Raw genomic sequence first — 26303 nt, 5'->3', positions numbered from 1 at the left:
TGGGGGTGTGAGATTCTAAGCTTCACCTCTGTTGGCCCCCTTTTTCTCACCTGATGACCCCCCTGCGACTGTGCCTGTCTTAGGTTGTTCCTCCCTTGAGGAATCTTACCTGTCTCTGGCTAACCAGCCATCTTCTGGGGCCATACAGGGAGCTGTAAAGCTGGTAAGTGAGAGAGAAGTAATGTTCTTTGAAAATGTTAGTTTTTTACTTCTTTGCAGATTTATGCCTTGTGGCTTCCAGGCCCAGCACATGTCTTGTGGTATCTTTACTTCTTGAAAAATTATGGTATTTGGTAATTTCACATGTAAGGCACAAATTCTAGTAAAGGGCTGTAATTAGGAAGGAAGAAGAAAAACTATAGAAGTAGCAGAGGGAAGAAAACATGAGAAGATGGATTAAGTGTCTGACTAGGTTATTCTATTCAATATTCTCTCATAACTATTTTTATAAAACTCTTCCATCACTAGTTTCACTAGCATTGTAATAAAAAAAGGGGGGGCATTCTCACTTAGTGGAGATGGGGTGGTCAATGTTTGACTAACTAACAGTAGGTTTTGGTACTTTATGCCAAGATCACCATCTGGCTGGCCCCTGACGTGTTCCATTCTTCAGGAGCACTGTCCTGAAAAGCTCCTGGGAAACTTATGTTCTCATCCTTTCCACACTGCTCAGCAAAGGTTAGTTAACCCTTAGCAAAAATGCAAGTAAAAACAAAGCCAATAATAAAATGGAGAAAAACAAAATCAAGGTGGATAATAGAGGGAGCCAGCTGCAAAGGCCCTTGATTTGTGGGGGTCTTCCTCTAGTTTGAGCTTACTACACAGCTTGAATGGCATGGCTCCTGCCAGGTTTCTTAAATTTATAGATCAGTTTGGAAATGACATATGAGTATTCTGATTTATGAATGAGCTCTCTCTCCCTATTTAGTTGTCATCTTTAATTTCTTGAAGGAAAATTTTGTAATTTTCAGTGGACAGTATGTCAGACATTTTTGTCATATTTATCTCTAAATATTTCATACTTTAATTTTATTATAAATGGAATTTTTAAAATTTTGATTTCTGATTGTTAGTGGATATAAATGCAGTTGACTTTTGTATATTAATATTTTATCCTATAACCTTTCTGAGCTCACTCATTAGTTCTAGTAGCTTTTTATAGATTCCATTTGATTTCTACATAAATGATCATATTGAGACAGGGACCATGGATGTAGTCAGAGTAGGGTGAGGGCCTCCAGAGGGGGCAGGGTGGGATATTTGCAGTCAGAGCAATGTAACTACATGCAAGGAAACTCCCCTACTAAAACTCTGTGTTAAACATTGAGCTTATTAGGGTCCGGAGTCAACCACCTCTCAGACAGAAGACACTCATGATAATGCAAGTCACACAGCAAGGTTTATTTCCAGCTAGCTGGGGTCCAAGTATCTGCCCGACATGGCGGGTTTCAACAAGGACCCTGAGCACTCAAAGCTAAGGGTTTATATAGCATTTTCAAAGCACTTAACTCACAGTAATTTTCCACAGTTACATATTATTTTTAGCAAGAGCAAGATAAGACCACTCCTCAATTAGACAGAGTGGTGTTGCAAGATAAGCTGACCAGGGCCACAACTGCCCACAACCTGGTGTCCTTGATTAATTTGTTCTTCAAAACTTGTTTATCAAGCCTTACCCAGTCCCTCCTCCCTTGGAGTCCCGTACTCAAGAAATGGCTTTTTGGCTGTTAAGATGGCCGTTCTCAGGCTAACTCATTCTTACAAGCTGTAGAATCATTCTTCAGTGAGATCAGTTAATGTTCCCCAGATAAAGAAGAGTAGCACATGTTTTATTATGCTAATCATTTGTAACCACGTGTAAGATTCACTTTAACATGCTGAAAGACCCAGGCCTATGTGCTGTCTTTCCTCCTTCAGATCTGATGGGGGTGATTCTGCAAACTGAGCAACTAACTTAGCATGCAGACCCAGCTATAGATGGCATAGTAAAGGGCAGGAAGAATTCCATCTGAAGATAAGATGGCATTTTAACACCCAGGAAGTTCAAGAGGCAAGATTCTGTAGCAAGTAGATAATACCTCAGCCTACCTTGGGGGCTGGGCAGGCATCATTTTGATATGCTCCCAGACCAAGGCGCCAGTGTCCCAGAGAGAAATCAAGGCAGGGAATTCCTTATGTTAAGTTAATTTTTAATATTCAGAGGCCACTTAATAAGTCTACACCCCTAAACTCTTTTTCACATTCTCAAAAAATCCTCAACTGACTATAAAACCCCTAGACAATGCATCACCATGGACTCTCTTGTCCCCTCCTTGTGTGAGCCGGGAGCTCTGTCCTTTCACTTTATCTCTAAATAAAAGCCTGTACCTTGCTCTCCTACTGTGAATGTCATTCTTTGGCTCCACAAACAAGAACCCCGGCATCAATATCACTTGAGAAAATGACAGTATGAATGATTGTCAATTTGGGTGACTTTTTTTCCTCTCTCTCTTTCCCTTTCTTTCTCTCCTTCCCTCTTTTCCTCCATTGTTGTCTTTTTTTCCTAGAATTTCCAGTACAACATTAAAGTAGTAAAAACAGACATAGCTACCTTACAATCTCAGGGAGAAAACACTCAGCCATTCCCTTTTAAATATGATATTATTTGAGGTTTTCTGCAGATGCCCTTTATCAGGGTTAGGAAATTCTCTCTTATTCCTAGTTTGCTGACAGTTTTGGTCAGGAATGGATATTGGATTTTGTTTAATGCTTTCTTCTGCATTTGTTGATATGATCATAGGTTTTCTTTTTCAGTTTGTTAAAATGGCATATTACATTGATTGATTTACTAATGTTAAACCAAGCCAACATTGTAGGGATAAACCAGGAGTATTTGATCATGGTGTGTTATTCTTCTAATGTATTATTGGGTTTTAATTTCTAAAGTTTCATTAAGAATTTTTGCATCTATGTCCATGAAGGATATTGGTCAATAGTTTTCTTTGCTTGTAATGTATTTGTCTGGTTTTAGTATCAGCCTAATGTCCACATTATAGAATGATAGTTAGGATAGGAGTTGGCAAATAGTTTCTTTAAGGAGCCAGATAGTAAATATTTTAGGCTGTGCAGGCCATAAGTTCTCTGTGACTACTCAACTCTGCTGTTTTAAGAGAAAGTAGCCATAGATAATACAGAAGTGAACGGCTGTAGTTGTGTTCCAATAACTTTATTTTAAGAATTCATTGGTAGGGCAGAGTTAGCCTACAGTTTAATTTGCCAACCTTGAATTAGGAAGTATTTCTTCTCAAATCTTAACACATATGTGAAAATGCAAAGACAATCATAAAAAAGAACAAAGTTGAAGTTTCTATGATACTAGATATCAATCCTACCTTAAGCTATGACAATAAAGGCAGTTGGTATTGAGCTAAAAATATAGACACTATAGTAACCTGTTTCATGACATAGGTAACACTACAGTGCAATGGGAAAGCTGTTGTCTTGTCAATGTTCGGTCCGTGTAATCGACCTCCAAATAACTGGGAGACGCATGGATGCAAAAGCAAGAGCATTTATTGGGTAGCCATCATGCTGGGGTCTCGCACGTGCAGGTGGAGACCCCAAAGAACAAGTTTATTCTTCTTTTATACTAGAGCGGGCCGTGTGCAGAGCGGGCCATGCGCAGAGCAGGCGGTGCACAAAATGGGCTGCGTGCAGACACAGAGTGGGCGTGACCTGTTTCTCACAAAACGAAGTCATTAAAAAAGATGGAGTAGCTTAAGCCCAGACTCTTTAGTCAGGACTCTTTAGTCAATAAATTGTGTTAGATCAATGATATGTCCATATAGAAACATCCTTATGAAAAAAACATCTTACAAGGCAATCAATGATAAATAATCCAATAAAAAGAATTAAAAATATGAATAATCTCTTCCACTAAATGCCATTCAATATACAGTAAGTATATGAGCATCATTACTCAACAACATCATTACTCATCAGGTAACTGAAAATCAAAATTAAAACAAGATATTACTACACATTCTCCCCAGAGGACAAAATAAAAAGCCTGACAAGATAAAGGCAAAGGTACGAAGCACTTGAAATCATCTTATGTCACTCACAGGAGACTGAATTGGTTCATCTATCTATTTTGGAAAAATATTTGTCAGTGTTTACTAAAATTAAACATATGGCTACCTTCCAAATTGACTGTTCATATGCTCAAAATTAATGAATGCATAAGTTTACCAGAAGTCACACACAAAAATTTTCATAGAACTTATATTCATAACAGCCCAAGAAAACCTGAAAAGAACCTTAAAAAGTAACCAAAGACATTAACTTTTAAATTGTTAGCATTTCCTGAAATTGTTTTCTAGTCTTAAAGAGCAAAATAGCATTTTAGCTCTTTTTAGATGTCACCATCACTTATAGACCACCATGAGTCAAATATCATACTATGTATACATTATTTTTTAACATAAAGAAATTTTAGCATTCAAATCTATACTTTAAGGTATTGATTTTGTGACATAATTCATTTAAACATAAATTCAAATATACTATGGTTTGCTAATCTTTCATTTCTTAACTTTTACATGAAACTGACTTTTTATATAGTGTATAAAAAATATTTTAAATGTTATTTGAATCAAATTGAGACAGGGACCATGGATGTAGTCAGAGTAGGGTGAGGGCCTTTGGAGGGGGCAGGGCAGGATATTTGCAGTCAGAGCAATGTAACTACATGCAAGGAAACACCACCCTACTAAAACTCTATGTTAAACATTGAGCTCTAGAATCATTCTTCAGTGAGATCAGTTAATGTTTCCCAGATAAAGAAGAGTAGTACATGTTTTATTATGCTAATCATTTGTAACCATGTGTAAGATTCACTTTAGCATACTAAAAGGCCCAGGCCTATGTGCTGTCTTTCCTCCTTCAGATCTGACGAGGTAATTCTGCAAACTGAGCAACTAACTTAGCATGCAGACCCAGCTGTAGACAGCATGGTAAAAAGCAGGAAGAATTCCATCTTAAAGAAAAGATTGCATTTTAACACCCAGGAAGTTCAAGAGGCAAGATTCTTTAGCAAGTAGATAATACCTCAGCCTACCTTGGGGGCTGGGCAGGCATCATTTTGATATGCTCCCAGACCAAAGCGCTGGTGTCCCAGTGAGAAATCAAGGCAGGAAATTCCTTACAGTTAATTTTTAATATTCAGGAACCACTTAAGTCCCCACCCCTAAGTTTTTTCATGTTCTCGAAAAATCCTCAACTGCTTATAAAACCCCCTAGACAACGCACCACTACGGACTCTCTTGTCCCTTTCTGGCATGAGCCAGGAGCTCTGTCCTTTCACTTAATCTCTAAATAAAAGCCTGTACCATGCTCTCCTACCTTGACTGTTTCTGAAGCTCATTCTTCAGCTCCACAAACAAGAACCCCAGCATCAAAATGATGCCAGAAAGCCTAAACACAATGTGTAAACTAGTACCTTCCCTATTTAAGGGTCCCCACCAGTAAGATGGCAAACTTCCGGCTTCTTTTCGGGGTCCTTGGTTCCCGCCGGCGCCACCTGAAGCCCAATCACCTCTCGCCCCCCTCCCAATCCCAACACCTAGCCAACAGCCACCAGCCCCGTAGAAGTAACACCACAATCACCCTATGCCCCTTCCTATATAACCCAGTATCTTTCCCTAATAAAGCGGAACTCTCCGGTGAATTGCTGTTGTGTGTCGCTCCTTTCCTTTCATTGGTGCCGAAACCCGGGAGACGGGACACCCCAACTGGGCCCCGTCTTCCCCAACACCAGCAGCAGCTTGCCCTCGTCCTCTTTTTCTGGCGCTGGCTCATCACACTCACCACTCCTCTCTGGCCTTTAGGTAAGTTCCCCCCCCCCCCACCCGGGGTGGGCCACTCTTCCCCGAGCTATCGCAGTGCCATTGACCGTGATCGTCCGGCAAGGCCCTGATGCTCGGGGACGAGGAGGGAATGCTCCCCTCCTCAGGCCTTCATGGCTGCGGCGGACCCTCAGGCCCCTCCTCCAAAAGCCATAAACCCCCGCCTCAGCTGAAACTTTTTAAGCAAAATTTCCCCGGGGTGGGCCACTCTTCCCTGAGCTATCGCAGTGCCATTGACCGTGATCGTCCGGCAAGGCCCTGATGCTCGGGGACGAGGAGGGAACGCTCCCTGCCTCAGGCCTTCACGGCTGCGGCGGACCCTCAGGCTCCTCCCCCGACAGCCATAAATCCCCACCTCAAGCCTTCACAGCTGCAGCAGACTCTCAGCCCCCTCCCCCCTCCAACAGCCATAAATGAGGTGACTCCTTTGCGGATGAGAACGCTCCCTTTCCCGCCCCCTCCTCCTTCTGTTCAGTCCGCCGAAACCTGTTCGGTCTGCCGAAAACGCCTAGCGCTAGGTACCTCATGACTCCGGCACTCTGCCTTCTTAGGGAACTCTGGGTGACGACCCACACTTCCCAAGAAATTCCGACTCGTATACGAGTTTCCGCAGACCACCAAGGATCATCGGGGACGCCCTTTGTCTCTTTGTGGTCTGCCTCCAGTCCGAGGATCCCCGTTCGTCTTCCCCTGTTTGTCTCCTTCTCTGTCCTTTAGCCATGGGAGCCTCCTCATCCCTCCCTGAAAGTTCACCTCTTGAATGCCTGCTTAAGCATCTGGCTACCCTCTCCCTGACGCCTGATATAAAACCAAAACTTCTCCGTAAATATTGCTCCCAAGATTGGCCAACACACCCCCTAGACAATAACAACCAATGGCCCGCAGGGGGAACTCTTGATCCTAACATCACTCGCAATCTCTTTAACTACTGCCAGCGCCTGAAAAAATGGAAGGAGATTCCCTATATCGAAGCTTTTCGCCTCCTAGCTCAAAATCCCAGCCTCTGCACCACCTGCTCCCCGCCCCAAGTTCTCCTAGCCTGCAAGCCGTCTCCCTCCCCTCCACACACTCCCAGTCCCTCTTCAATTACCTTTGACCCGGCCAACGAGCCTCCGCCATACAGACTTCCCCCTTCAGCCCCTCCCCATCCTACAACCCCTCCACCCTCCGCCGCCGCTGCCGCCTCTTTCCCCATGGCAGAAGCCTCCCATCCTCTCCCTTCCCCTTCTTCTCCTACAACAGCCCCTCCCCCTTCCTCTACCCCCGCCAATGCTGCCGCTTTCCCCGCGGCAGAAGCTTCCCATCCTCTCCCTTCCCCTTCTTCTCCTACAACAGCCCCTCCCCCTTCCTCTATCGCAGCCGCCGCCTCCACCCCCGCAGAAGCCTCCCATCCTCTCCTTTCCCCCTCCTCCACCATCTCCTGCACCTCACCACCTCCTCCTCCGTCCCCCTCACCTTCCCCCCTCCCGCAAATTGAGCCTGAGCCTTTCAGCCCCCTTCTAACTAAGTTCCAAGAGCCTCGTCCGTCTTTGCCCCCTCAGATTCGGTTCCGAGAGCCTCCCAAAATTATCGCGACTTTGCCCCCATCACCTGTTTCCCCCGCACAGACTGAGCCAGAACCCTTCAGTCCCCCTCAGACTCGGCCCCAAGGGCCTCCCAAAATTATCGCCCCGCTCCGGGAAGTAGCAGGATCCGAAGGCATCGTGCGCATTCACGTCCCTTTCCCCTTAGGAGATTTAGCCCAACTAGAGAAATGCCTAGGTTCCTTTTCCACTGATCCCACGACCTACATCAGGGAGTTTCAATGGACCCTCCAGTCTTACAGCCTCACGCATCATGACATTTTCATGCTCCTAGCCAATACTCTCCTCCCTGAGGAGCGTAGACGAGCTTGGGACTTCGCCCAAATGCATGCTACCGAAACCCACAGGACTGACCCCACCTGTCCCCCTGGTCCCACTGCTGTCCCCGAACAAGACCCACACTGGGATTATAACACCGCCGAGGGTCTCCACTCTCGAGATATTTTTGCCTCCTGCTTAATAGCAGGTCTAAAAAAGGCAGCTCGTAAAGTAGTCAATTTTCAAAAGCTCTAAGGCATAATTCAAAAGAGAGATGAAACCCCCTCCGAGTTCTTAGATAGACTCACTCAAGCCCTATTACAGTATACCAGCCTGGACCCAGAAACACCTGAAGGAAGACAGGTCCTTATGACATACTTCCTAGCTCAAAGCTACCCCGACGTTAAAGCTAAACTCAAAAAGTTAGAACAGGGCCCCGCTACCCCACAGACTGAGATCCTAACAGTGGCCTTTAAAGTCTTCCATAACCGGGAGGAGGAGAAAGAACGCGGTAAACAAAAAGCTGATCAGGCCAATTTCCAGATGTTGGCCCAGCTGATAAAACCACAACCTGGGCGCCCCTCTACAGACAAGCCCCCCCAAGGAGCTTGTTTCAAGTGCGGAAAAGAGGGACATTGGTCAAGGGCGTGCCCCTCCCCCAGATCTCATACAACCCCATGCCCCAGATGCCACAAAAAGGGCCACTGGGGGTCTGATTGCCCAACCACCCGAAGGGGAGGCTGGACGAACAACCCCCATCCTAAGCCCACCGTAGTGGGGCTGGCAGAAGAAGACTGATGGGGCCCGGGGGCTTCTCGCCTGACCATTTCCATCACCAAACAGGAGCCCAGGGTTACTTTAACAGTAGAAGGTCGCCCCATCTCCTTCCTCCTAGATACAGGAGCCACCTTCTCAGTCTTGCGAGAATACTGGGGCCCTACCACGCCAGCCATTACTCCTATAGTCGGGGTAGGAGGTAAACAGATTTTCCCATTAAACCCCCCCCCTTTTATGCACAATCCTAGACAGTCCCATACATTTCTCCCACTCCTTCCTAGTTATGCCCCAGTGTCCCATCCCTTTACTAGGATGGGACATCCTTTCCCTCCTCCACATTTCCATAACTATATCCACTCCCACAGCCCCCAGTACTCCCTTTCTGATGGCCCTCATAGCTGACAACCCCCCTCTACCCAATGAAAGCTCCAGTTCTGCCCTTATACACCCTGTAAATCCCAAAGTTTGGGACATTAGAAGCCCCTCCATGGCCCTATGTCCCCCTGCCTCTATCAAATTACGTGACCCCTCTCAGTATATCTGTCAGGCCCAATACCCCCTAACCACTTCAGCCCTCATAGGCCTCCAACCCATCATTCAAGATCTCTTAAACAAAAACTACCTCAGACCCACTCACTCCCCATTTAATACCCCCATATTAGCTGTTAAAAAAAACAACGGATCTTTCCGCCTTGTCCAAGACCTTCGCCTCATCAACATAGCCGTTGTCCCTATCCATCCCTTAGTTCCAAATCCATACACCCTTTTATCGCAGATCCCTGCTTCCGCATCCCACTTCTCAGTCCTAGATCTCAAGGACGCATTTTTTTCTATCCCTCTAGACCCCTCCTAACAAGATTTTTTTGCCTTCACCTGGAAGGACCCATACACCAGACATTCTGTACAACTTACTTGGACAGTTTTACCACAAGGCTTCCGAGATAGTCCCCATATTTTTGGACAAGTCCTAGCTCAAGACCTTAAACAGTTTCACCATGATCACCCCGAGTCCACTTTATTACAACATGTAGATGATCTTCTGCTCTGCAGTCCCTCGTGGGAACAGTCTCAACTTGACACTGCATCTCTACTTAACCTTCTAGCTTCCAGAGGTTACCGAGTATCCCCTGTCAAAGCTCAAATCTCTTCCCCTTCTGTCACTTACCTTGGATTCCTTCTGTCTCAGCAAAGAAAGTCCATTACCTTAGACAGAAAACGACTCCTCTCTGACCTGCCCGTTCCCAAAACCAAGACAGAAATCCTTTCCTTTCTAGGCTTGGCTGGGTATTTTAGAGCGTGGATCCCTAACTTCTCCCTGTTGGCAAGACCCCTATATGACCTCAGCAAGGGCCCCCCTGAAGAACCATTATCATCCTCACCCCGACACTCCTTCATTAAGCTCCGTCAAGCCCTTGTAGAAGCTCCAGCTCTCCATCTCCCTGATTTGTCAAAACCCTTCTCATTATACATTCATGAGAGGTCCAGTCAAGCTCTAGGAGTCCTAGGCCAATATTATGGCCCATCCTTTGCCCCAGTAGCTTATCTCTCCAAGCAATTAGACCCCACAGTTCGGGGATGGGCCCCCTGCCTATGGGCATTAGCTGCTGGACAGCTCTTGCAGAAAGAAGCTCATAAACTAACATTCGGAGCGCCCCTTACCATTCTGTCCCCACATCACCTAAAAGATCTCTTAACCTACAAAAGTTTACAGACTCTCCCTCCCTCCAGACTCCTGACCTTACTGTCCTCTTTCCTCCAAAATTCAAACATTTCTTTCCTCCCCTGCCCGCCCCTGAATCCGGCCACTCTTCTTCCTCTGCCCTACTCTCTCATACTCCCTCGCATGATTGCCTGGAAGCCCTTCACAACTTCCTTCCGTGCCACTCCACGATCTCCAAAGCAGCCCTCTCACACTCCGACCTCATCTGGTTTACTGATGGGTCCTCCTTTAAACATGAGGGCATCCACTACTCAGGATATGCAGTAGTCTCCCTCGAAGATGTCATTGAAGCATGAGCCCTACCCCCTGGTACAACCAATAAGCAGGCTGAACTCATTGCAGCCACCAGAGCTTGCACTCTGGCCCGGGACACGTCTCTCACATTGTACACTGACTCCAAGTACGTATTCCACATTCTCTTGTCCCACGCGGCAGTATGGAAAGAACGAGGCCTCCTCACCACAAAAGGGAATTCCATAACTAATTCAGCCTTAATTACTAAACTTCTAGAGGCTTCACAACTCCCACACCGACTAGGCATAGTCCACTGCAAATCACATCAAAAAGATGACTCCCTCATTGCAAGAGGTAACAACAAGGCCGACAGAGTAGCCCGGTCAGTTGCCCTATCAGAAAACGCACCAGACAACAATCCGTCTGCCCTTGCAGTTTTAGCCTTATCACAAGACGGCCTCTGCTCTCAGGACAAAGAGTCTCTCTTCCGCCTCTTACATGACCTGTTCCATCCCAGCCCCCAATCCTTAATCCATTTTTTATAATCTTTTTTTCCTCTCTCTCCTGAAGACAAAACCCTACTTAACCAAATCACCTGCAAATGCACCATCTGCCAACGCACTAACCCTAATACCCCCCTCAAAGCCCGACCCTTCCCGGCTCATCAAGCAAGGGGTAATGTCCCCGCTGCAGATTGGCAAATAGACTTCACTAACATGCCCCCTGTACGACGTACCAGATACCTACTCGTGCTAGTAGATACATTTTCAGGATGGGTTGAAGCTTTCCCCACCACTAACAAACGAGCATCCGTAGTTGCCTCTATCCTCCTCACCCAGATCTTTCCTAGGTTCGGGATGCCCACTTCCCTCCAATCAGATAATGGCCCTGAGTTCACTGCCCAAATTATCCAGAACCTCTCCAAGTCACTCTCGCTCCCCTGGCATTTACATTGTCCTTATCGACCACAAGCTTCAGGAAAAGTAGAAAGAGCCAATAGGACTCTAAAAGACATCCTGACCAAACTATCTCTAGAACTACACCTTGACTGGGTTCGCTTACTTCCCTTAGCTCTACTCCGCATTCAAGCCCTCCCAAAGAAACCTTCCTTCTTGTCGCCCTTTGAGATCATGTACGGCCGCCCGATTCTACCCCCGGGGCTCCCTTCCCACAAAGGACCAATTCCTCCCAATATAGCCCTTCCACTACTCTCTCTCCTCCGCACTGAATTGTGGAAATATCAGGATTGGCTCCTTCCTGATCCATCCGCCTCCCAAAATCCTCCTGTCTTACAGCCCGGCCAACTAGTGTTTTATAAGCCACCAGAGGATCAGCCCTCTCTCACCCCGAAATGGGAAGGTCCACACCCAGTTATTCTCTGCACCCCCCTTGGCCGCCAAGCTCTCACTGCCTGATAACTCTGTCACCCCTTGGATTCATATCTCCAGGTTGAAACCAAATACCCAAGACCCACCTTCTCTGGACACCCAAGACCCATCAGTCACAATCCAGAGTCCTTCAGATACAGCCCAAGACGCTGTCTACTCTACCACGCCTCATCCCTCTGATCCCTTGAAGCTCCGCATCTCCCGTGCACCCTCTTTGCCATCCATACCTGAATCATGACTTTTTCCTCCTTTACTGCTCTCTCGCTTTTTTCCCTCATTCCTATTGTCTTCCCTGCCGCCCCACCCTCCTTTGTATGGCGATTCAAAGTCAAGCAGACTTACACACAGCATCAAACAAAAGTTACTGCCCTCATTGCCACATCAGACTGCCCTCTGAAAGGCTGCTCTGAGCCTTTGTACCTCCACTTTCCTCCCTCCACTGAAGTATTCATTTACAACTACCTTTATTCTCCCTACCTCTGCTTCCTCTATGACCAAAGACAAGCCTATTGCAGGCGATGGCAAGACACCTACGGGGGATGCCCCTACTGGCCTTGCACCATTCACTACATGGGTGACTTCCAGTACCCACAGTATTACTTCTCTAACCGTTTCATGAAATATCCCAACGGCTCATTCTCCTTATCAATCCCAGATCCCTGGGACTCTCGATGGGCTGCTGGAGTAACAGCCTCAGTTTACTACAAGGGGTCCTCGACCCCCCATGGTACCCTTCATATCTCTCGAGAGTATGTTCCCTCTCGCTCCCAGATCTCTCAAGTTACATCAGATATCAGACATTCCGAAAAAGTCATTATCCAAACTCTTGACGGCGCCTCTTCATCTTCTTATTCCTCCTACTCTTGGTTACAGCTCATTCAAGACACCACCATCTTTCTCAACCACACCCTCAACACCGCCAATTGTTTCTTGTGCGCATCACTACAGCACCCACTGCTGGCCGCCGTGCCCCTCAATATTTCCAACTACTCCTTCCATGCAGAAGAACAACCCCTCCGTCCCCTGACAGACATACCAGAATACCCAGATAATCTCACCATCCACCACTGTGTAGGCCCAACTCCACCCCCCTCCAGTGCACTTCACTGCCTCTCTATCTACACCCCTACCTCCGGCTGTAAGACTTTTACACAACCGGGACACTTCTTTTGGTGTAATGGCAGCCTTTTCAACTCACTACCTCTCAACTCCGATACACCCTGCATTCTCGTCACCGTAATCCCACAGCTTACACTTTACAGCATGGCAGAATTTCTTGAGCTCCAACCTCCCTTGCACTCGTGCACAAAAAGGGCTGCTTTCCTTCCCATCATGGTCGGTATCTCTTTAATCACCTCAGCCATTGGGGTGGGGTTTTCGGGAGGAGCTTTGGGTCACTCTCTATGGGCAGTTAGAGATCTCGACGCCAAACTTGAGGGAGCCCTGACATCCACTGCCGATTCCCTAGCCTCTCTCCAAAGACAGGTCACTTCGCTAGCTAAAGTCACCCTTCAAAACCGAGAAGGGCGGCACCTGCGTCTTCCACCAGGAAGAGTGCTGCTATTACATCAACGAATCCGGCATTGTAGAAACTGACATCACCAAACTCACTGACCTTGCCTCCAGCCTCCAGTCTGCTTCCAATTCCAACCCATTCTCTTCAATACTAACAAACCCCCTCCTCACCTGGCTCTGGCCCATTGCAGGCCCCATAATAGTCATTCTTCTCGTCTGTCTCTTCTTACCCTGTATAATAAAGTTCATCAAATCCCAAGTCGGAAAAATCTCTAATCAAGCTTTCAACCAGCTTTTACTCAGAAACTACCAGCTTCTGGGCACAGAAGACCCCTCACCCTCACGTGACCTCCTCACCACATGCTGAGATGGACCCCTCTCTCCGCTGGAAACTGTTCCTGGAAACAATGGCTGCAGACGCCTGGCTCCTGACACCCATATCCTCTTGGCACCATTGGAATCAACAGGTCCTCAACCTATGGTTACAGGGAACCTTCATTGATTTCCAACCTGAAGAAGTCCACATCTATTCATCCTTACTGTGGGGAGTCCTATCAACCCTTTCCTCCCAATCCTCAAACCCTCACTCCCTTCTCCGCCCCTGTTCAGCAGGAAGCAGTCAGAGAGAAAGCAACGTCCACAAACCCATAGAGTAGAAAGGGGGGAATGAAGGGTCCCCACCAGTAAGATGGCAAACTTCCGGCTTCTTTTCGGGGTCCTCGGTTCCCGCCGGCGCCACCTGAAGCCCAATCACCTCTCGCCCCCCTCCCAATCCCAGCACCTAGCCAACAGCCACCAGCCCCATAGAAGTAACACCACAATCACCCTATGCCCCTTCCTATATAACCCAGTACCTTTCCCTAATAAAGCGGAACTCTCCGGTGAATTGCTGTTGTGTGTCGCTCCTTTCCTTTCACTTATTATCAGAATAGAATAGAATGAAACTGGCAGGGGGTAATTTCAAGTTTACATGAGTCGTTCAGAGGGTCCAGTCCTATTCCTGCAGCACAAGGAAGACATTCAACCCTTTCCTCGGCTGTGTTCACCAGGTCCTGAAGGAAAGAAAATGGAAATTAGCAAGTGAGAATGCAGCACTAGAAACCTGGAGCAGCCAGAAGGCTGTGGAGTTGAGGAAGGTTCTGAACATATCACTTTATTCCTGGCAGCAGGATTATTAGAATTAAGTACCTCCCTGGTCTTTTCTATTAGACAATGAATTCCTTAATAACAGTGATATCTTACTCCTTTTTGTTTTCCAGATGCCTTAAACAGGTCTTGACACAGACACTTATTCAATAGTTATTAAAGTTATCTATTCTTAAGAACAAAGACATGCCATTATGGTTACTCTCAATTATGCAAGTATTGGTAGGTCAGGTTTGGAATCTACTAGATAAAGCAAATAAAGCTTCATCAAGTGGCAACAGTTTCGTGTAAAGAAATGAGTATGAAGAAGTACTAGACGATGTAAAAATAAAATCCTGTAAGGATTTGAATCCAGTATCTTTTTCTTACTAGGTAAGTAGAATCAACAACAAAGCAACAATGCCTTTATTGTCCTAAAAATAAATTTATTTTTTATGCAACATGTGAAAACATTTATGAGCATGCCAGTAGATTTTTGGAATTTGTAATTGAGAAGTCACATTTTTTTTGAGCAGGAAACATACCAAGACAAATCTCCTTGGTACAGAACATTGCAAAGACTTGAAGAAAGGAAGCTGTCAATTGTGGCAAATGCAAGATACAAACAATTGTCCATTTTTCATTTCCTATCTAAACATCTATAAAAAGCTAATATAAAGAAAAAGCCATGTTCTTTCCACTTTTCAGGACAAATTAACAAATTTACATGCTAGTTCTTGAAAATATGTGAGGTTTTAATGTGATACTTACTGCTCTTGAGATGGAGATGTTCAGAAGACACACACACACAAATACATGGTGGGAGAGTAAAAACACAAAATAAGTTTAATAAAGAGCTGTGGGAGGTTAGAGGAAAACAATATATCAAGTCAAAGGAACCAAAACTGGCCATTAAAGGATAAAACTGAAGCAAGAATAGAGTGTAGGCCCACAGGGGTGGAAATGGGAGTTTCTGAGGGAGGGAGAGGCATCTGTTTAGTTTGGCATGAGACATTCATTCAGGATAGAAATGATTTCTTTTAGTGAAGTATAAAATTGTAGATGATGTTGAGTAATGGTTTGAAATCCAGTTTAAGAGGATGGAAGATTACTTGAAGAACATTAAGCAGAGGAGTTTCACTACCAAACTGAGCTTTAAAGTATATTTCTTTAGCAGTGTGGACTGTCAGAAAGGTTAGAAGATGGTTTGATTAAAGGTGAAGAAACCAGAAACTATTCAAACACTGAAAAGCCCCAGATGATGGGCCATATTCCTTATATCAGCCTCTGAAGTCAGAGGTGACCTATATGTGACACAGCGTCTCTTCCACAATACCACTTACCACAAGTGGGTGAAGGAATGAGTGAAAGGAAAGAGTGCACAGGAACAACTTACAAGATTTGGCAAGTCACTAGAGGTGGGGATATCTGTTTAATGGATGAATCCATAAATCTGTAAATATGTGTTAAATGAACTAGTGAGCACATGTGAAGAAGGAATGTGGAGGAAACATGAGCTGAGATGGAAGAAAGAGCACACATTTCAGAGTAAACTAACTGCTTTCCTCTACTGGCTTTGCTTTATCAGCCATGTAACTTTAGGAAGTTATTTTTTCCCTTGAGCCTCAGTTTCATCTCTAAAATGAAGATGATAATATCTGTTTATGAAAAAATTAAATTGGATTAAATAAAACTGTGATTCACTCTTTACTGTTCCCTGACACACACCCTGAATAGATAGTGGTATTACTATGAGGTCCTTTTCATGCTATTTTGGAGTACCTCAGGCCATGTGGTAGCAAGTGCAGTTTAAATAAGGAGCACATTGAGGCTGGAGACAGGTTTGACAGTCCTTCATCCCTTTATTAGTTGAACTAGTTGACCTACTTGGTACTGTAGCCAAAGAGGAGACAATGGACAGTGAAGGAGTGATTGAAATTTCAGAAAGCAGGGAGTTGAAGATAATCAAATAAGAAAAAAAAAGACTAGCCAAAGTTGAACACATGCCTCCCCTTAGAAGACCACAAGGCCCTGCTGCTGGATGAGCAGGGAATGGTGTGCAGCACCACCCTGAGTGTTGGTTCTTCTAAATGCAGGGGTGAAATAAAAGACTTGTTGGCTCCTGTGGAGAAGTTCTTTGATGCCAGTGTTTCTCTCCCAGAAGAAACAGAAATTCAGAAAGCAGCCTCAAAAGAAGGAAAGACTTGTAATTTCCTGATAGCCACATCCCTGAAGCTCAGTTGTGCGTCTTCCCTAATGAAAGGGTCCTTAATGCGAAATTCAGAGAGCAGGACAAATTGAAGTGACACAGTGTGTCAGTTGCCTTATTTGGTGTATTAAAATAAAATAATGTATGTGCCAATAATCAATGTAAAATATTCAGGAAAAAGAAGTAATTGGAGTTTTAACAGAACCAATTTTTTTTTTGTGGGGGAGAGAAAATTGGGATGCTAACCAGAAGGAGCACTCAAAGAATGGCAAGAAGGGAGCACAGTTTGTCTCTGATATTGTCGCGACCCTTCAGGGACCGAAGCAACACGCCCAAGGTCTTGATTCTTCTCTAGGCTTTATTGTCTAATCTCTCGTGGCGGTTACAGCAGTTGTCGGGAAGCTCTTCTCCCTCCCGGCGGGCTCCCTTATATTCAGTCACCCAACCAATCCGGGACAGTATCATGCGTGACCTTTAAGCAGATAGGTGTCACGCGCCACTCTAAGTGGGCAGCACGAGCTGTGCACGGGTACTGAAGTCTGCTGGGCCAATCCCCAACAGGGAAGAGGGGAAAGGGTGGTGAGCAGGAAGCAGGCGCCATCTTTAGGGCGTCATCCAGCTAGAGTGGGGCTCGGCCTCGGCCGTAGGCCAGGCCCCCACAGATATTCTGCATCATTCACCAAAGGAAGTAAAGAAAATTCTTTGAGGGTCTCACATTTGGCAACAGTGGAGCCAAGAAATACTACTTCATTCATTTATTCAGAGACACAATGCATGCCAAGTACTGTTAGAGAAGCTGGGAAATACAGTAGTGATCAAAATAAGACAAAATAGAAAAATACATCTTTCAAGTAACTTTTATTCTAGTGGGGAGGGTGGTATGGTGAAGATAATAAGCAAAATAATAAGTAAAACATACAGCATTTCAGATCTTGATAAATATTGTTAAGAAAAATATAGTAAGCAGGAATAGGAAATTTGGATAGGGTGGCTCAATTATAAAGATGACAATCAAAGAAGGCCTCACCGACAAGATGAGAAATCAGCATTACGACCTCAATGCCCCTCTGTACAAAGCATGAGTGCCAAACCAGGAAGTGAGCAGGAATTCAAACACCCACAGCTGTCTGACCTGGTTCAGCCCCTGGGCAGCTCCTCAAAGAGACCCACTGGCACCTTCCTCCCACGAACATCAACCTATTTTCAGGGAAGATGCAGCCATCGTGGGGTTCCCAGGTATAGGAAAAGGTCTGGCCTCGGGTTACCCTCCTTGCGGCATTAGCTCAGGTGCAGCTGCTGAGAAGTTTCAACGCTCTACTGTTGGATTCCCCTGAGGAAGGCGCCGCCCCAAATCACTCACCAAAGACGTTTCTTGATGCAACAAGCAAGAGGAATTTATTCAGAAGCCAACTAGTTGGGGTCCAAGTCAGCCCGTCGCAACGGATCTCAACGAGGACCCTGAGCACTTACAACTAAGTGGTTATATAGGATTTTCTGAGGCATTCAGCCCTAGAGGATTACCATGGTTACAGATTGTGTTGTAGTAACAAGATAACAATACTACATAGCAAGATAACAATACTACAAAGGCAGTAATTTTTCAAACCTACTATTTCTGGGTTAGTGCCACGTCCTGGGGGTGTAGCAAGGTAGGGTCAGCTTTTATGCTTAACTAACCAAAAGGTTAGCGCTGCCAGCAGTCATGATTGATTAACTTGTTTTTCCAGAGGAGTTACCTGGTTTCAGTTGTTCCCTCTGAGTCATATATCAGAATGGCTTTTTGGGCTTCAAGATGGCCACTCTTAGGCTAACTTATTTCTCAGGGAGGTTGGGGTCCTACATTCCCCACTTCTTTTTCTGAACATTCTAATCATGGAATGTTGGTTTCTTCTTGTTGTGTGAGGGTATGATACTGTTGTCTCAGCATTAGCACCTGCACAGCACTTACTCTTTCTTTAATAAAGGTTATTACTCGATTTAAAATGCAGGGACTTAAGGTGAGGAGCAATATTAAAATAAGCAGGGGTCCTGCCAAAGTGGATATTAGAGTTGTAAGCCATGGGGATCTAGAAAACCAGGATTCAAACAGGCTCTGGTTAGCTTCTCGTTCTCGCTTTCGCTGATCTAATCTTTCTCTTAATTTAGACATTGAGTCTCTTACTACTCCAGTATGGTCTGCATAGAAGCAGCACTCTTCCTTTAGAGCTGCACACAATCTACTTTCTTTTAGAAATAGTAAATCTAACTCTCGTCTATTTTGCAGCACTACTTCAGAGAGAGGTTAGGGACTTTTCAAGTTTAGAAATAGACTGTTCTATAGTTCTCAAATCTTCACCGATAGCTATTCTTAGTCCTTCGTAATGTTGGTTTCTTTGTATAATTGCAGCTGCCCCTGGTCCTACTCCGGCTGGGACTCTTACTCTTAGTAATACAGCTAGAGTGAGTGAGACTGGCTCTCTTTTATACCTTAGTTTAGGTTCTAATTCTGCCACGAATGATAAGTCATCATGATACATTAGTCTGGGTACTAACTGGACCATGATACAGAAATCACGGGAGGAGTTGAAGGCAGAAGTAGAGACACATGGGGTCTCTCTAGTGTTACAAGCCCACCATCCCTTGGGAGGAGGGATTAAATACCTGTTTTTACCAGGGAAGGCTATGGGTATGGTCTCATTCTTTCTTCTACAGATAGAGACTCTAGCTGCTGCTAGGGAAAAGGGGCGATGACCGCTCTGGCTGCTTCGTGCTGAGAAGGGGGCGCAGTAAAGGGTGCAGCTAGGTCTCCATCACTGGTCAGTTGAGAGGGCTTCAGAAGGCTGGCGCTTCTATTCTGGGTTTCATTTTTATTACTATTTGCAGTTTTGTGGCTTCTAGGCAAGATAAAACAAATTGTGTTATTAGGTTATGTAGCAACATCTGGAGTTAGATTTTTTATTCTGGAAGGAGGCTACATTATTGAAACGATACTTCTCTCTAAAATCACTCTCATTTTTACTAGAAGTAACTAGGTTAAGAAAATAATTAACAGCTGGCTTGATTATTTGCACAGGTGCAGCAAGAAGAGCAATTGATTACACAGGCTCTTTTAAATATGCTTTGCTGGAACTTTTTGTAAGGAATTTCAGATTGAACTTTTAAAGGCCTTTTGAGGCCAGACAGCCAAGCCAGACTTGCCATCAGGCTTTGCCTGTAGTACCTGTAGATTTGGATGAATTCTTCTCTTCTCGAGGTCTCTGCACCTGCCAGGAAGTGACTTTCTTTACTCACCTGGTAAGGCTGCTGGGAACTCTGTAAGCAAGGTACCAGGCCAGTTCTTCCAAGGGGCTTTGTTGGCTTTATAAAGTCAATCTTAGTTCCTTAAAGTTGTTCACATCTGAGTCTATGCACATGTCTCTCAGGTACGACATTCCAGTCAAAGCCCTGGTAGTATAACCAGTGTTCTTAAGTAGTCTTCTCACAAGGAAAGCAGATTCTTATTGAACTCGTGCAAATAAACATACTGCCATGGAATACAAAAACAGTCACTGAAAGTTTTTAAACTCTGGAGGGATCAAGTAGAGAGAAGGATGTTTCAATTCTGCTCATAAAGATAGTCATTTACTAAACTGTTGTCAGTTTAAGAGAACAAGGTTAAAACACTTTACCAGCAACATTTGAAACAAAAAGACACAAAATCATTTTCTTTAGTTTATGTAATCTTATGTAACTAATACCTGTTCTGCTGAAATCTAGTTCTTTACCAGTTTAGGGATAATACTATAAATGACAAAAGACTTACAAATGACAATGGTTAAAGATCTGATGAGAGCTTACTGTAAAACAGTTGACATAAGGAAATTCTGATATTTCTGTAATACAAAACATTCAGTAACAAAGTTTAGCATCATTCTCTTTGACAGTGCTTTCCTGGTAAATAAATATATATATATATCAGATAAATAAGCCAAATTAGTCAAATACTTTCTCTAGTGAGAAAAATTCTTCTGACATGTTCCAGGGGCCCTCTGGAAAATATCAGAGTTAACTAGAGGTAAAAGCACCTTTTTGCATTTAATTTTTTTTAGAACTATCATTACACATTTATTGTCTATATACTCAGCACAGTAAATGAGATATCTTAAAAAGTGGGGCAGCAGGGGAGACTGCTGCTGTCAATTTTTAAAGACAACATACAGAAAGTCAAACTAATTCTAGGTTACTAAGCATTCTTGAGAGAATGGTAGCAGATGGTAGATTCTTCTGCTTTCATCTTCAGGAGGGGAAAAAAGCTACAATAAGAATTCATATTTAGCTGAAAGAACTGTCTAAACTCAAGGCAGAGTATAATATCACCAGGCATACAAAAGACCTGTTAGAGATACATACAAAGAATGGATATGGCTATAGTCAAATTCAACTTAAAAGTTTAAGCAGAATCTCAAATTTAAATGTCTCTTTCTTTCACACAGATATTCAGATATGACCAGAAATATGATTTGAGATGAAAGAGATCAGGCATTTTACTTCTTCATTTAGGGACTGAGAAATGATGACCTTTGGCTTACAATCAATAGCTTACAAACAGTGAAAATAATAAGAACATAACTCAGCATAAGTGTCTAAGACCAGATACAAAAAAGCAGAGAAAGTGCTTAAGTTTACAGGTCTTCCCTGAAAGCTTCAAGAATGTTTTACTCTTTAATAGTAGATATAAGCTGCTATGCAAATTCTATTAAAAGCTCTAAGATTATTTGCATTAAAAAATATGGAGAGTCCCCCATGTTTTTTTTTAAAACATACAGCATATAAATTAAACAAGAAGACCTGGTGGTTCTCAAAAAATCTATTACAACTTTTCTCAAAAGTGGTCACACGTTCGTCTATCTAAACCTTTACAGTGAAACCTGTTTTTCTGGGAGAAACATAATCTTGTCCAGATTCTACAGTTTAATAAATTTTGGTTTGTTAACTAAGTGCATTTAATCAGCTGAAAAAAGCTTTGTTACTATTCTGCTTAGGAATTCAATTTTTCAGGCCATGCAATCATTTTTAATAACAAAATATTTCAAAGGCAAATAAAGGTTATACAGTTGTTAACAAACTTTAGCTTTTAGTCTCTTTAACATTACGATTTCATGGCAACTCACTGAGACTTTAAGCATGAGAAACTGCTGTGATCTTTCAACATAGAGAAATGCCCTCTCTATCACTTTAAGCAGTTCTAACCAGAACTCAAAACTATTAGAAACTTCAAGCTCCAGTGAACACTGAGAAGCAGGACACTGCAAACTGTCAAACTAACATTTCCTAGACTGACAAACTTACGAACACATCCTACAATTTCTGCAACCATGAGCTTCACAGCACAATCTCCCAGCAAACACAGAGCACATCTTCTCAACTTAACAAAACTCTAAGGCTTTAAGTTACTACAAAGATTCTCAGGCTGCAGGTAGCCATACACACTGCAACACACAATTAAAAAGGTGTTCACTTGCCACACTTATCCAGTTCACCTACCTGCAACAACTATGCTAGCCTACTCACAAGACCCCCACTGAACACTAGACAAAGCCAAGCTTCTAAGCATTCTATTCTTAAAAGATTTAGCAGATAACATGACTCAAATGACTCTAGGTAAACTCAGGCAGCCGACAACTACCAGGACATGCCCGCCTCAGGCAAACTCAAATTAGCATTAATGCTTAACACTTTTTTATCAGGTTTTCTGGAAGTTTTAGAACACTCAATTTTCACAAGCGCTTGTCTTTAAATCAATTTCATTAATACTATCCGGAGGTAGAAAGATATATTCATTTACACACTTAGGGGGTTGTCTGAGTCTGTCCCATTGTCAGTATAACAATTATTAGGCACATGAAAGACACAAAAAACAGAGACACACACAGATTAGACACACAGCGGCCGCTTTTTGTTTTTTCTCAGATTTTCAAACAGAAACCGAAAGGAATCAGAGGGTTGATATTCCTGGCGCCTGAAAATCAACCCTATCTCATCAGATTCACCTTGCCAGAAAAACAGACGGGAGGCTACCAGGCGTCCCTGGCCTCCCAACCTCCCCGAGGCGTCCCCCAGGGTTGCAGCCTGCGGTGCTCCTAGTACGTCTACCGACCGCAGTCTCGACCCCTTTACGGGATCGGGACAGCTGCCAGACAGTGGGTACCCCTTTTCAGAATTCTGACCGGTCTCACTGAAAAACAGAAGACAGAACACAGACAACTCAAGGCGCCACTAATACAGAACACAGACAACTCAAGGCGCCACTAATCTTACCTCTTCCTCCAAGAGCGACTTCGGGAGTGAAGCGGGGTGAACGCATGATCCCGGACGAGCCCCCAAATGTTGGATTCCCCTGAGGAAGGCGCCGCCCCAAATCACTCACCAAAGACGTTTCTTGATGCAACAAGCAAGAGGAATTTATTCAGAAGCCAACTAGTTGGGGTCCAAGTCAGCCCGTCGCAACGGATCTCAACGAGGACCCTGAGCACTTACAACTAAGTGGTTATATAGGATTTTCTGAGGCATTCAGCCCTAGAGGATTACCATGGTTACAGATTGTGTTGTAGTAACAAGATAACAATACTACATAGCAAGATAACAATACTACAAAGGCAGTAATTTTTCAAACCTACTATTTCTGGGTTAGTGCCACGTCCTGGGGGTGTAGCAAGGTAGGGTCAGCTTTTATGCTTAACTAACTGAAAGGTTAGCGCTGCCAGCAGTCATGATTGATTAACTTGTTTTTCCAGAGGAGTTACCTGGTTTCAGTTGTTCCCTCTGAGTCATATATCAGAATGGCTTTTTGGGCTTCAAGATGGCCACTCTTAGGCTAACTTATTTCTCAGGGAGGTTGGGGTCCTACACTACTATACTTATAGGAAAGGGTTCCAAACTAGATAATTAGAAAAACAAGGGTCAGAATCATGAGAGGAATATAACCATTGGCCATTTGTGTTAGAGGAAGAAGAGAATCTCCATTTATATATTTATTTTTCCAGACCGGTACACGGGAAACTAATAAAGAGTGGTTCTTTGTTATTGATGGGGAAACCTGGCAGTTGAGGACTGTTAGGAACAGGATTGCTTATGGTATTCTTTCTATATGAATTATTAAACCCTAACAATGGACTGCCTAATAGAAACCATTAAACAAAAGTTTAGGTGCATTATCCTAACGGGCCACAAGATGGCGATAGCAATTCTTTACTCTATCCGGCCTGTGCAATGGAGGGAGGGGACAGCTGTTGTGAGTTATCTCCCTTGGGCAGGTAGCCTCTTCTTTTTCCCTCTTGGTGTCATCTTTTGCTGACCAAAAGAGAATATGTTCGTTAACTGGGCCAGGTTTCTTAAAAACATTTTTGGAAGTGGGGTAAGGAGGAGCAGGGAGAAGGAAGCAGGGAAGGGATTGCGGGCATACTGAATCATACGTAAGTGTACATAAGAAAATAACGTACCTCCAAGTGCCCATAACGCATGCCTCAACAATTACCATCATGCCCATATTGTTTCCTTGCCCATGCCTGCAGTGGGTGGGAAGGGGACAGTATAAAGAAATCACAAGCATATTGTTTCAGTTATGAGTATTTATATAAACGTCCTGACAGGGTTAAACAAAACACAAAATTTTCTCACCTAAGAAAATTTAATCATGATGTTTGACATCATCCAATATCTAGAGCTTTCCAAAAAAATCTTCAATTGCCTGTTAGTCTGGGAGGAGGAAATCCTGGGGCAAAATACCTGTAAAAACCGAAATCAGTCAAAGGGAGAAATAAAGTGTAAAATCCGTTTATTGCTTAAAATTTGCAGTCTGGCGCAAGCCTCTCTCCTGCTCTAGCAGCAGTAAAAATGGCCCTCCCCCTCACCTCTCAGGTACAGATAAGCCCTCCTTTGCCCAGGTAATTACCCGCTGATATGGAGATGAATTTCTCCACCCCTGAGGAAAGATGCAAATGTACTAAAGCCATACTTCTTTCCACCTCTGAACGCCTGTTGATGTGCAGATGTACTAAAGCCAAGCAAAATATTCTGGAAATGTTTCAACTTTACCCACATTGCCTCAAATGTTTTTTACAATGATTTTATCTGAGTTGGGATTCCATTACATTTACACATGGCATTTGGTTGTTAGGTTTTTTAAATCTATTTAAATACATAACATTTAACCAAATCTCCAAATAGCTGAGTGGAAAAGGAATTGAGAAACTATAGTTGGGATGGTGGAGGTCTCATTATTCATGGATTGTGATTGCTTGTAGAACTTTTCTGTTGAAGGCGCAAGGGAAAAGGGTTGCTTTCTAAAAAGAAAATACATCATAGTAATATTTTCTGTTTAAGTCAAAAGAGCTTTCGCTCATATATATTTGAAACTCTTATTCTGAAACTCTTAGTTCCCTACACATTTATTTAAAAGTTTTTTTCTGTATCTATAGACAAAATAGGAAAAGACAACACTTACTATTCTGAATTAGAAACTGGAAGAGAAGAAAGGGTTTGAACCTACTAAAATCTGACCTCAGGTGAGGTCAAGATCAGATTTCAGTAGAAACAGGCTTTTGAACCCTTTCCTCATTTTAAATTGACATTCACTAATATTTTCTCCCTCCTTAAGGCAAAAAGAACATAGTAGTCTTAATGTTGCAAAATAGCTTAAAAAGAAAATGCCTCCTAATGAAGTATAATGTAATACTTTTCTTCACAATTACTGCTTTTGTTTCTTGTTTAAGAAATCCTTCCCTACTTTGAGATTGTATTTTCCTGTGGGGCAGGAAAATAGATATGAGCAGAGTGAAAAGAGAACAAGGTCAATAAAGCCGCTTAGAAAGGACTCAGTTAACCAGTTAAAACTAGAAAGCTGGAAAAGACTCAGAGTTAATCAGTTAAAGCTCAAAAGGTCAAGAGCAACTTGGCCTTGAAGGTTTGAATATTCCCCAGATAAAAGTATCTGAGCACTGCCCATGTCTTCATTGTGTCAATTGTTAAGATTTACTCTAACCTGCTAAAAAGGCCCACCTATAAACAGCATAATAAAGACAGGGAGATCCCACTTTAATGTCAAAATTGCATTTTTTTAAAAACCCAAGAAGTTTAAGAAAAAAGATTCTTAACATACTCTTTGGCAAACAAATTGGAGGACTGACTGACAATATTGATAAGCTAATTTTGCAGAATTACCTAGAGGGCTGTGTGGGATTGATGGGGTTAATACACAGTTCAAATAAGGTAGAATTTATCTTACAGAAGCTTCTCAAGGACACCAAAACTGTGTGAAGATGACTCTGAGACATGAGAACTGCTTTGGTTCTCATCACTCAGTCCTTGATTACACATCAACAGAGTGTGTGGGAAAAGCAATCAAGTCCTGTGTAAGATAAATTCCAATAAATTTCAACCAAAGTAAGCAGGCAAAGAGAGGCAACAAAGGGCCAGGCAGTTTATTTGAACTCAATCCCCGGGTGATGTTCTGTGGTCTGAAACACGGGCCAGGGAAGTCACACCCAGCAGGGCAGGAAGCAAGTTTTTAAAGAAGGCAGGGGGGGAGAGCAAGGGTGTGTAGGACCCCAACCTCCCTGAGAAATAAGTTAGCCTAAGAGTAGCCATCTTGAA

The 26303-nt window shown here is 43.6% G+C and overlaps 1 protein-coding gene across 23 annotated transcripts in view; it reads right to left on the bottom strand.

The window, feature by feature from the left end:
• The window catches only part of LOC108400704 (histone H2B type 1-L), a 489024-nt gene that overhangs the window by 421254 nt on the left and 41467 nt on the right, over positions 1-26303 (bottom strand). For 15 of the 23 annotated variants that reach the window (XR_012126207.1, XR_012126208.1, XR_012126210.1 and 12 more), the window contains 4 exons: positions 24330-24437; positions 24152-24217; positions 19965-20196; positions 18063-19567 (listed from right to left, as the gene is read on the bottom strand). The gene's annotated coding sequence lies outside the window, so the exon portion shown is untranslated. The other 8 variants (XR_012126216.1, XR_012126223.1, XR_012126225.1 and 5 more) reach the window with 7 other exon arrangements.

Source organism: Manis javanica, chromosome 16 (genome assembly GCF_040802235.1).
Source record: "Manis javanica isolate MJ-LG chromosome 16, MJ_LKY, whole genome shotgun sequence".
Classification (NCBI taxonomy): domain Eukaryota; kingdom Metazoa; phylum Chordata; class Mammalia; order Pholidota; family Manidae; genus Manis; species Manis javanica.
This window is presented reverse-complemented; position numbering and strand designations above follow the sequence as displayed.